This window comes from Xyrauchen texanus, chromosome 31 (assembly GCF_025860055.1).
Source record: "Xyrauchen texanus isolate HMW12.3.18 chromosome 31, RBS_HiC_50CHRs, whole genome shotgun sequence".
In the NCBI taxonomy this organism is placed as follows: domain Eukaryota; kingdom Metazoa; phylum Chordata; class Actinopteri; order Cypriniformes; family Catostomidae; genus Xyrauchen; species Xyrauchen texanus.
The window spans coordinates 20,411,895-20,421,198 of NC_068306.1; the positions used below are offsets into that span (position 1 = coordinate 20,411,895).

Genomic DNA, 9,304 nt, shown 5'->3' on the forward strand with positions numbered 1-9,304 from the left:
ATAGTCTCCCTAACACTGTTCGAGATGCAGACATACTCCCTTAGTTTAAGTCTAGACTAAAGACTCATCTATTTAGCCAGGCATATACCTCATTTATCCTCCAACCCACAATTAGGCTGCTTTAGTTTAGTCTGCCGGAACCAGAAACCAGAAACACTGATCATGATCTATAACTCTGCAATAAATTGAATGGCATCTATGCTTATATTATTTTATTTGTTTCCCTGTCTCAACCTTGGGACTCCTATCCTGAGGTCACCAGAACCGGCGGGATCTAGCACCATTCCTGCTTCGTGTTGGACTCCACTGCTACGTGTCTCTGTGTGATGATGACTAAATGCAGCCGGTGCCAGCCAAACATCACTTCAGTCTATTATGATGGACTTCAGAGGATGACCTGATGCCAACTCCAAACATGAGACATGGGATACTTCATATGCCATTGTCTGAACCTTGGATTTAGGATGAACCTCACCAAAATTACCTGCCAGGTTGAACTGCGTTTCACATCCCTGATCTCTGCCTGCATCACCTCGGTCTATTGATGGACTACGATCTTGTAATGGAATGCATAGACTAACAATTGCCAACAAAAGCCTTCATCAGCCAATTAACAAGGATAATTGCATCTATGTGAACTTCTGCAGTTAATCCAGGATGGACTTCAAATACATTGGTCATTAATCTTACAATTCAAACAAAATCGAAATCTGAATTACAGCACAGACCTTGGCATGCCAAGGGGTGATGCTGGGCTAATGGAGACTTCATCCTTAAACTGTATTGAGGATTTGGGAAATTTCCCAACAAAATACAGTTTAAGGATGAAGTCTCCATTAGCCTGGCATCACCCTTTGGCATGGCGAGGTCTGTGCCGTAATTCAGATTTCGATGTTGCTCTCAGGGAGAGGAGATGATGCTCACTCCATAGGAGGCGGTGACGCATCAATCTCAACAGTTGTGGTGTATGAATTCTGCCCTGGCGGTTTATATATGCCACAACAGTCATGTTGTCTGAGTGAACCAGGATATGACAGCTCGCTATTTCTGACTGAAAAGCCTTTAATGCTAGAAATACAGGCGATAGCTCTAGGCGGTTGATGTGCCAAGCCCTCCTCGCACCTGTACAGGTGCCGAAAGTCTGGCGTCCATCGCCATGTACCATTGGCACCAAGAATGTCATGGCACACACCGCTTTAGCCAGCACTGAAGAGGTCTCATGTGTATGAGACCTTTTGGAATGGTTAGGGTTAGTGATGCTGCTGCCATAAATCCCAATGCTTTCTGAAACAGCTTCAGAGGAGGTGTTATACCCAGTTTGAACTGAGACAGACACTGTAGAATGGCTGAAGCAGTAAGTCTCTGTGCTGGCATAACAAAGCCTCTGATTGCACCAGTAAAAGCCAATCGTCAAGGTAGTTCAAGATGCATATGCTGCTCAGTCTCAGAGGGGCTTCTCGCCCCGGTTCTCCCACATCCATGCACTTTGTGAATATGTGAGAAGCCAGAGACTGTCCGAAGAGCAGGACTTTGAATTGATACGCTGTTCCCTCGAACACAAATCTCAAAAACATCCTGTGCTGTCGCACAATTTGGAAATGAAAGGACACATGGTAAATGGTCTGCACTTTTTAACCTTAATGGTATTCAAATCGCTTTACACTGTGACTCATTCACCCATTCACACATACATTCATACACCAATGGCGGCAGAGCTGCCATGCAAGGTGCTAGCCTGCCATTGGGAGCAACTTGGGGTTCAGTGTCTTTCCCAAGGACACTTCGGCATGTGGAGTCGTGTGGGCCGGGATTCGAACCACCAACCCTGCGATTAGTGGCCGACCCGCTCTGTGCTGTTTTGTAGAGACTATTTTGACTGTTTAGAATTTATTTTTTCTTCTTTTTTCCATCAACTTTGAAATAAAAAAAGAAAGTGCAATGTGTAAATGTATATCGTGATAAATATCGATATCGAACAATACATCCGCTTTATTGGGCATTCCAATTTCTCCCTGTCATTTTAATACAAGTTCTCTGTTTAGGTTAAATAGTCTTTGTCCTGATTAACAGCTTCCACTCTTGTGTAAATGCTTTTCATTAAATGTTGGAACAAGGCTGTCTGGATTTATTTAAAATCAGAAACATCAGCATCAGTGGCTCGCAGCTGACATTCATGTCAAAGGATGCAGCGAGGTTCAGGGCCAGACAGAATAAATAATTTCTTTATTGACCTTGCTTTGTACACAGGGGCATTGTCATGCTGGAACAGAAAACTGAACATTCCTATAGAACTTTTCAAGCATGTAAACAATAACAAAGGAATTAGAATGCAACTATTCCTGAAGAAATTCCGGTATCCTTAATGGATCCTTCTAAATAAGTCTCTGACATATTTTCTCAAAGAACATCAAACGTATATCTTAGTGACTTATCCAGATGTGTGGACTGAGCGTCCACACAAGAGAGCCGGACATTGTATCGTAGTTTAGATACTCACAATTATTTCCTCAGTGGAGATATCGGAAATATTGGATCACTCCTATTATAATCAATTAATCTGTTCAATGATGCTGTCTGTGTGACCTGCGAACAAGGTAAGGATTTATTTTTTATCGTGTTCCTAATTTGTCATTAAGTATAAAAGCGTATGCTAAATGTAATATTAAATAACTTGCGAAACTTCATTCATTATAATGGGAGCGATCTATAGTCACTTTTAGAGTTCTACTTCTCAAACGTATAACTATTTTACATTCACCTATAGATGAGACGTGTGTTACAGTTGTTAGCTGCATGTATCCAGCATCTCGCTTCACCAAAGTGGTTTATGCATTCATTTTCCATTGCTTTCTCTGAGATTTAAACACTTTAGTTTCTGTTAGTTTGAGGGCATCCAACCACCGAACAACATGGCCCACATTTCAAAAAAATTTATGACAATTGTGTTAGTGTTATAAATGTTAATAATTATTTAAGTTTTCAGTGACCCAGTTTTGGAAGGACAGTGCATTTGTTGACAGCCAACCTGTCATGACAATTTGTCTCTCCATCATAATACTTATTTAAATACATTCCCTCATCTCTACATGAGAGAATAATAAAGATGGGTCCCAAAAGACATAAAGGCTAGGGCAAAATGAAAAGCAGCATCCTGATATTTCGATAATATTTTTATGAACCTTAATCCAAAATTCTTGTATTTTCAAACAACACCAAAGAGCATGTATTAGGTCTCCTTCCTCCACCCCACAACGCCAGCATTCAGCAGAGTCTTTTAAACCCAGTCTAAATTACCTGCTGGGAGTCCAATAAAAGCAATGTAGGATTTTAAATTGGACAAGTCATACTCCAAGATTTCTTGACATTACTCTGCAATTTCGACAAATTTCATCACTAATTATCATCTTCAAATCCTTACTCCATACTGCTCTAAAAGCAAAGTGGAAATTGCTATCCATTTTGTCCATTAACAATCTGTAATATATTGATGCCTCGTGCCCTTAACCAAATCATTAACCAGTCATTTTAAGTCATTGGAAATTTGTTTGAAGCAATCTAACAGCATGACTATCATGATTGTTCTCCCTTCAAAGTGCTCTGTGAGTGATTTATGCCATTTTGATCGCTGTCTGAGTTCGACAACTAGCAAGAATTGTTCAAGGAGCAAAAAGTCGTAACTTCCTTAAAACATCTTGAAATGTTCTGTAGAATGTCATGCTGCAGCAATAAGACTGATTTTCAATTTAGGGACGTCCACATACTTCAGACTGATTACACTGTGAATTTGGAGACAGGAGTCAGGGGCGTCGGACTGGGGGGGTAAAGGGTACCGAGTACCCAGGGCCCGAGGCAGGGGGGGCCCCTTAGAAGTCAGTTTTCTATACATACATATTTGGTACGGGGGCCCAGCAAGATGGTTTGTACCCAGGGCCCAAAATTTGGTGCTACGCCCCTGACAGGAGTTCCTCGATTTTGCTGCTGAAAATGGCCAAATCCGTAAGTGTTGTTGACAAGTTTCCCGCTGAAAAGCATATTTTATTAATTCTAATCCAAACTTTAGTTCTAAACCCAACTGTCAGTGGAGTTAAAAATCTAATTTTAGGGTAATAATGCAACCTTCCAATCATGCTCATCTTTACTTTGCGATTACTTCCTGGTTTAAATTGTTGCAAAAATGTCTGATAGGACATGGCGATTGTCAGTAATTTGGGAGAGGGGGGTGCTGCTTGTCAGTAATTTGGCAGAACAGGGTTGATTTCAGGATACACGAACATTCGGATGCTGCATGTCGATTTTCTGTGTGATCATGTTGCATACTTCTGGCCATATAGGGTATAATACAAGATGTAAAAACCTAGTTTTTTACTGCCATGTCTTCCCTAACAGGTGGTATCTTTTATTATTTGTATGATTTCTTGTTTTGCATTTCTCCATTAGAATATGTTCAGGCCAACTGGAAAGATGATGCATTCTTTGGATATCTGTGCATCAATGGCTGTAATCCTCTGTGTATCACACATATCCACAAACTACCACCTAACTTGTCTGTCACTTCAGAGATGCTCAGACCTTTTCTGCCATAGGGATCATTACTGGAGCAGGAAATGGAGGTGGGTGTGCATGTGATATTTGCAAGACATTTTGATTTGTCATGTTGTAACATTATTGTCATTTTATGTAATTTATATATACCACAGAGAGGACATATATATATATTCTGGATCAGTTGCCTTCTAAAACTGTCAATGGAAAACAGACCTACTTGGCCGCTCCATTATGTCTGCTGCATTATAACCAACATGGAGAGCTAAAGCCCATTGCCATCCAAGTATAGTTTTATAATTGCTCTATATTGTAATTAGAATAGCTATGTACTGTAAGATTACGTGTTATGTGTAACTGTCTTTTATAAGAGTTTTCTGTGTTTTATTATACCCTTTATGCATTTGTATACAGTTTAGTGAACATGGCCTCATGATGAAACAGTCCATGAGCTGAAATCATCATATTTCATCTTCAACAGCCTCCTAGTCCACAAAATCCTGTGTTCTTGCCCTCTGATCCTGCACCTGATTGGTTGTTAGTAAAGATGTGGGTGCGTAATTCAGATTTCCAGATTCATCTGCTACTTTCTCACTTCCTGTGCACTCATCTTTTTGGAGAGATGAGCTGCATTGCAATGCTCAGAAAGCTGCCTGAGATTCATCCTCTGCACCAGGTACAAAAAGACAAGCTTCAAGCCATGTTGCAAACAAAGAACAAATTGCAAACACTCTTCTCCTCTGGAGAGTTCGTTGATTTGAGATAGTGGGAGAGACTTGAACAAATTATGGGAGACTGGGGATAGTGTCACACGGGGCTATATCTTAGTAATTATATGTTTTCTGAGTCCAAAAATGTCAAATTACACAAACATGTTTTCTCTGGCATTGGTTTTATATGTTGCTTTCAAACTCCTACTTCAGAATTGTCTTTTAGAATTATTTTGTTCATTATATCCACCACTCATTCTATACATAGATATATATTGTATGTGTGTGTATATATATATATATATATATATATATATATATATATATATATACAAAAAGATAAAAAGATCCCCATTTAGCCTTAACAGACTGTAGGGGCAAGTACTGTTAGTGAGCACTTTATATATATACTGTATATATATATATATATATATATATATATATATATATATATATATATATATATATATACATACATACACACACACACACACACACACACACATGTTGTGTGTATTTAAAAGTACAAATGTTTAAAACTGTGTTACTTTTTTAGCTGAAATACCTAATAGTCTTTTTTTCAGCTATTCAAGCTAGAGCTACTCTTCTGACCACAAATGGTGTTTTTGACAAGGTTGGTCTGTTAAATTCCTGATTGCCTGTGAAGGAAGTGGGGTTAAAAGAGAATGTTTAATTTTCTTTTAATTAAAATAAAGTTTAAATATATATTTTTTGCTTTCTCTGTATTCTATAGCCTGTGCTATGGATGCAATACCACTGCTCTTTGCTCGAGCTACCCAATGTCTACGCTACAGCTCGATGTGTGTGCCAGACGACCTTAAAGAGTGGGGACTGGATACATTGCCCATGTGCTATTACGCACAAGATGCTCTCATGGTGCGGGATGTACTACACAGGTACGAAGGTTGACGATGGGGAAGAATTAGTTTCTGTGTTACCTAACATTAATGTGACAATGAAGTGTGTTTAGGTGTGAAGAGGTTTATGTTTGCCTTACAGGTCTGTTGCAGGCTGGAGTAGTTTGCATTACTGTAATGATGAGGACGTCCAGCAGGACTGTGAGCTGCAGAACTGGATTAGAGAAATCTTCACGGAGCGATTCCTCTGTCTCACTCACATAGGTTCAACACCTCACATAAAAACATACTAATCAGAGCTCTCCCATAATCTGCATATTATGTTGCCATGCATAAACATTCTTGGAGTATGAGTTCTAGTATACTATAACAGTAAGGGGCTTCATAGAACTTTTTTTAGTGGTGGGTTGGGGTGGCACCAGTGGCTGACTTGATGCAACAAGATAAAACTTGACCAGATAAAAAAATTACCTTTTATCATTCTAAGTAGTTATTTGCAACTTAACTTGATAGCATGTGATCACCATGCATTTTCATTGTTTAAAAGTTTTTTTTTGAAATATTGATAACAACTCTTTTGAGTTCCGAGGAAAACGGTAGAATATGAAATTTCAGGCTGCATGAGGGTGTATAGATACAATCTTCAGTGTAAAGCAAATTGTATATGTAAGGTGAAACTCTTTTAAACTTACCACATTTAGGCCACGTGCACATGTCACAATGCAGTAATGGATTTTTGAAAATGTCAATTTTCGGTGAATGAGGGGTGTAAACATAGGACAATCACAAAAATGAATTTGTGTGGATGTAGCCTTAGACATGAATGTGAATTTCTGCCCCAGCATTTAAGACAAACACTTTTGAACCTATGTTAATTTTAAACACTTAAAAAAATGCATTCAAAATCCACTTGACTTTTAAATGTGTCTGGTGTTTACAATACATATGTTCAATATAAGGGGGCTCTATCTGATTTTTTTTTTTTTATATAATTTCCAGTTATTCACAGTCTTTTCAGACCACTGCTGTAATGTGGAAGTTTGTCACCATGATGATCTTCTCCTGCTCAGCACTTCATGCAGCCGTGAACTTCTCTCAGGCATGTTAAGTTTTTAATGAATGCATTGAGCCTTTTATTAAAACAATGTGTGAGCCAGGCACTCAGGGATAGCATATAATGCCCTCCTAGTTGATTTACAGACTGGCAAATCAGCATCATTATGACGGAAGTTATGGTCCATCTCATTCAAATTCACTCTACATATGAAGTAACTTTCTCTTTTTCCCCCTCATGAACTCACTTCCACATTTAGATTGATTACAACCTCTGGGTAACAAACGGTCCAGCAGACATGACTCGCCCCCCTCCTCAGACTAAAGGCTCAGTGTCTGAGCAAGAGCTTCTCTCCTTATTTCCAGAGGTGAACACCTCTTGCCATGTCATTAGTGTCTTGTCCCTGCTGTCATAGCCTGCCACTGACTATGTGAGTATTAACTGACTGAACACTTATATCTACTGATGTCTAGTTTGACATGGCCATTAATTTTATAGGACATCATGCAGTCAAATCTTCTATTTGGATTTGCTGTCTTGCTGGATGGTATTGTGGTATGCCGGTGCAATGCTCATCTAGCTATTACTTCCTCTTTAGGTGTCCATGTGCAATTATAATGAATGGTACTTTCTTGTGGAGGAGGTACAGAAAGAGCAGGGCATGAGGGCATGAGAGGAACTGCAAGATGGTGTTGCCTTACCCTTACCTGTCCCCAGATTGCATTGTGAACAGTGTGGCTATCTGAGTTCAATACTGAAAGCTTATTAAATTCTTTTATCTTTAAAGGTAGTTTCATTAAAGAAATATTTTCGTGCATTTAGTGTAATTGTATGGCCAATTGTTTACATTACTAAAACCTGGACTTCATTAATGTAATTTTCAGCTAGTCTTAAATTTACAGCTTGAAGCTTTGTGTTTCTTAAATGATAGAATATTGAAACTGGTTTTATATTTCTGTACTCTGTAACAACAATTACATTCATATCATGTAATACATGCATAATTTCCAAAGATGTGTTTTACATGCAATTCAAAATGTAATAAAATACTGCATACATTATGTTTGTTCTGGTTTATCCCTTTTTAACCTCGAATAAATGTAAGAAAATGTGCCTTTGTTGTTATTACCTAATGTTGAGTGCTTAAAGGAATAGTTCAACCAAAATGTATAATTCTCTCATAATTTATTCACCCTTATGTCATCTCAAACTCATATGACTTTCTTTCTTCCATGGAAAATAAACAACAATATTTTAATGGAGATATGATGCATACTTATCAATTCAATCCAAGTGAATGGTGACCACATTTTCAAGCTCCAAAAAGGACATAAATGCGGCATAAAATTTATTGATAATACTCCAGTGGTTTAACTCCAGTGGTATATGTAGGTTTTTTTTTATATAGGTATTTTATTTCGTTGTGTTGTCTCATGTGGTCCTGTGTTGGTCCTTTGTTGTTTTTATGTAGCACCATGGTCCTGGAGGAACGTTGTCTCATTTTGCTGTGTACTGTACTAACTGTATATGGTTGAAACGACAATAAAAACCACCCGACTTGACTTGACTTGACTTGACCTATGCCTTCTTAAGCAATCTAATCGTTTTGGGTGAGAACAGACCAAAATGTAACTCCTTTAAGTAAATTTTGCTATTGCAGTCTTTAGGAACGATCATGATTTCAGGCTCAATTACAGTGCATGACGAATGAGCAGAGTGCTAGATGGTGCTAAGTATCATCAAGCTTGAAATCATAATCACCAAAGAGACTGGTGATGTAAAGATTTATAGTAAAAAAGGTGTGATCATTTTGTCAGTTCTCTCCCAAAACTGATTGGATCACTTCAGAGGGAATGGATTAAACCACCTGAGTCTTATGTGTTACTTCTATGCTGCCTTTATACAAATACAATTATTATTTACTTGTTTATTTAATAATGTATTTTATGACACAATACCTTTGGCTCTAAGACACTACAGACATTATAGCTTTAATTAAAAAAAATGACTTGACATGAACTTTATGCCCTTTATGGACCTTGAAAATAGCAATTTACAAATACAAGTGCTACCAATTTAAAATGTTTGAGATGCTTGACATGTCAGCTTCTACCTCAACC

At 38.2% G+C, this 9,304-nt stretch overlaps 1 pseudogene; it reads left to right on the top strand.

Moving 5' to 3' along the window:
- The first annotated feature begins 2,998 nt into the window (after nucleotides 1-2,998).
- On the top strand, nucleotides 2,999-8,040 carry LOC127625319 (hydroperoxide isomerase ALOXE3-like; annotated as a pseudogene).
- Nucleotides 8,041-9,304: the final 1,264 nt, after the last annotated feature.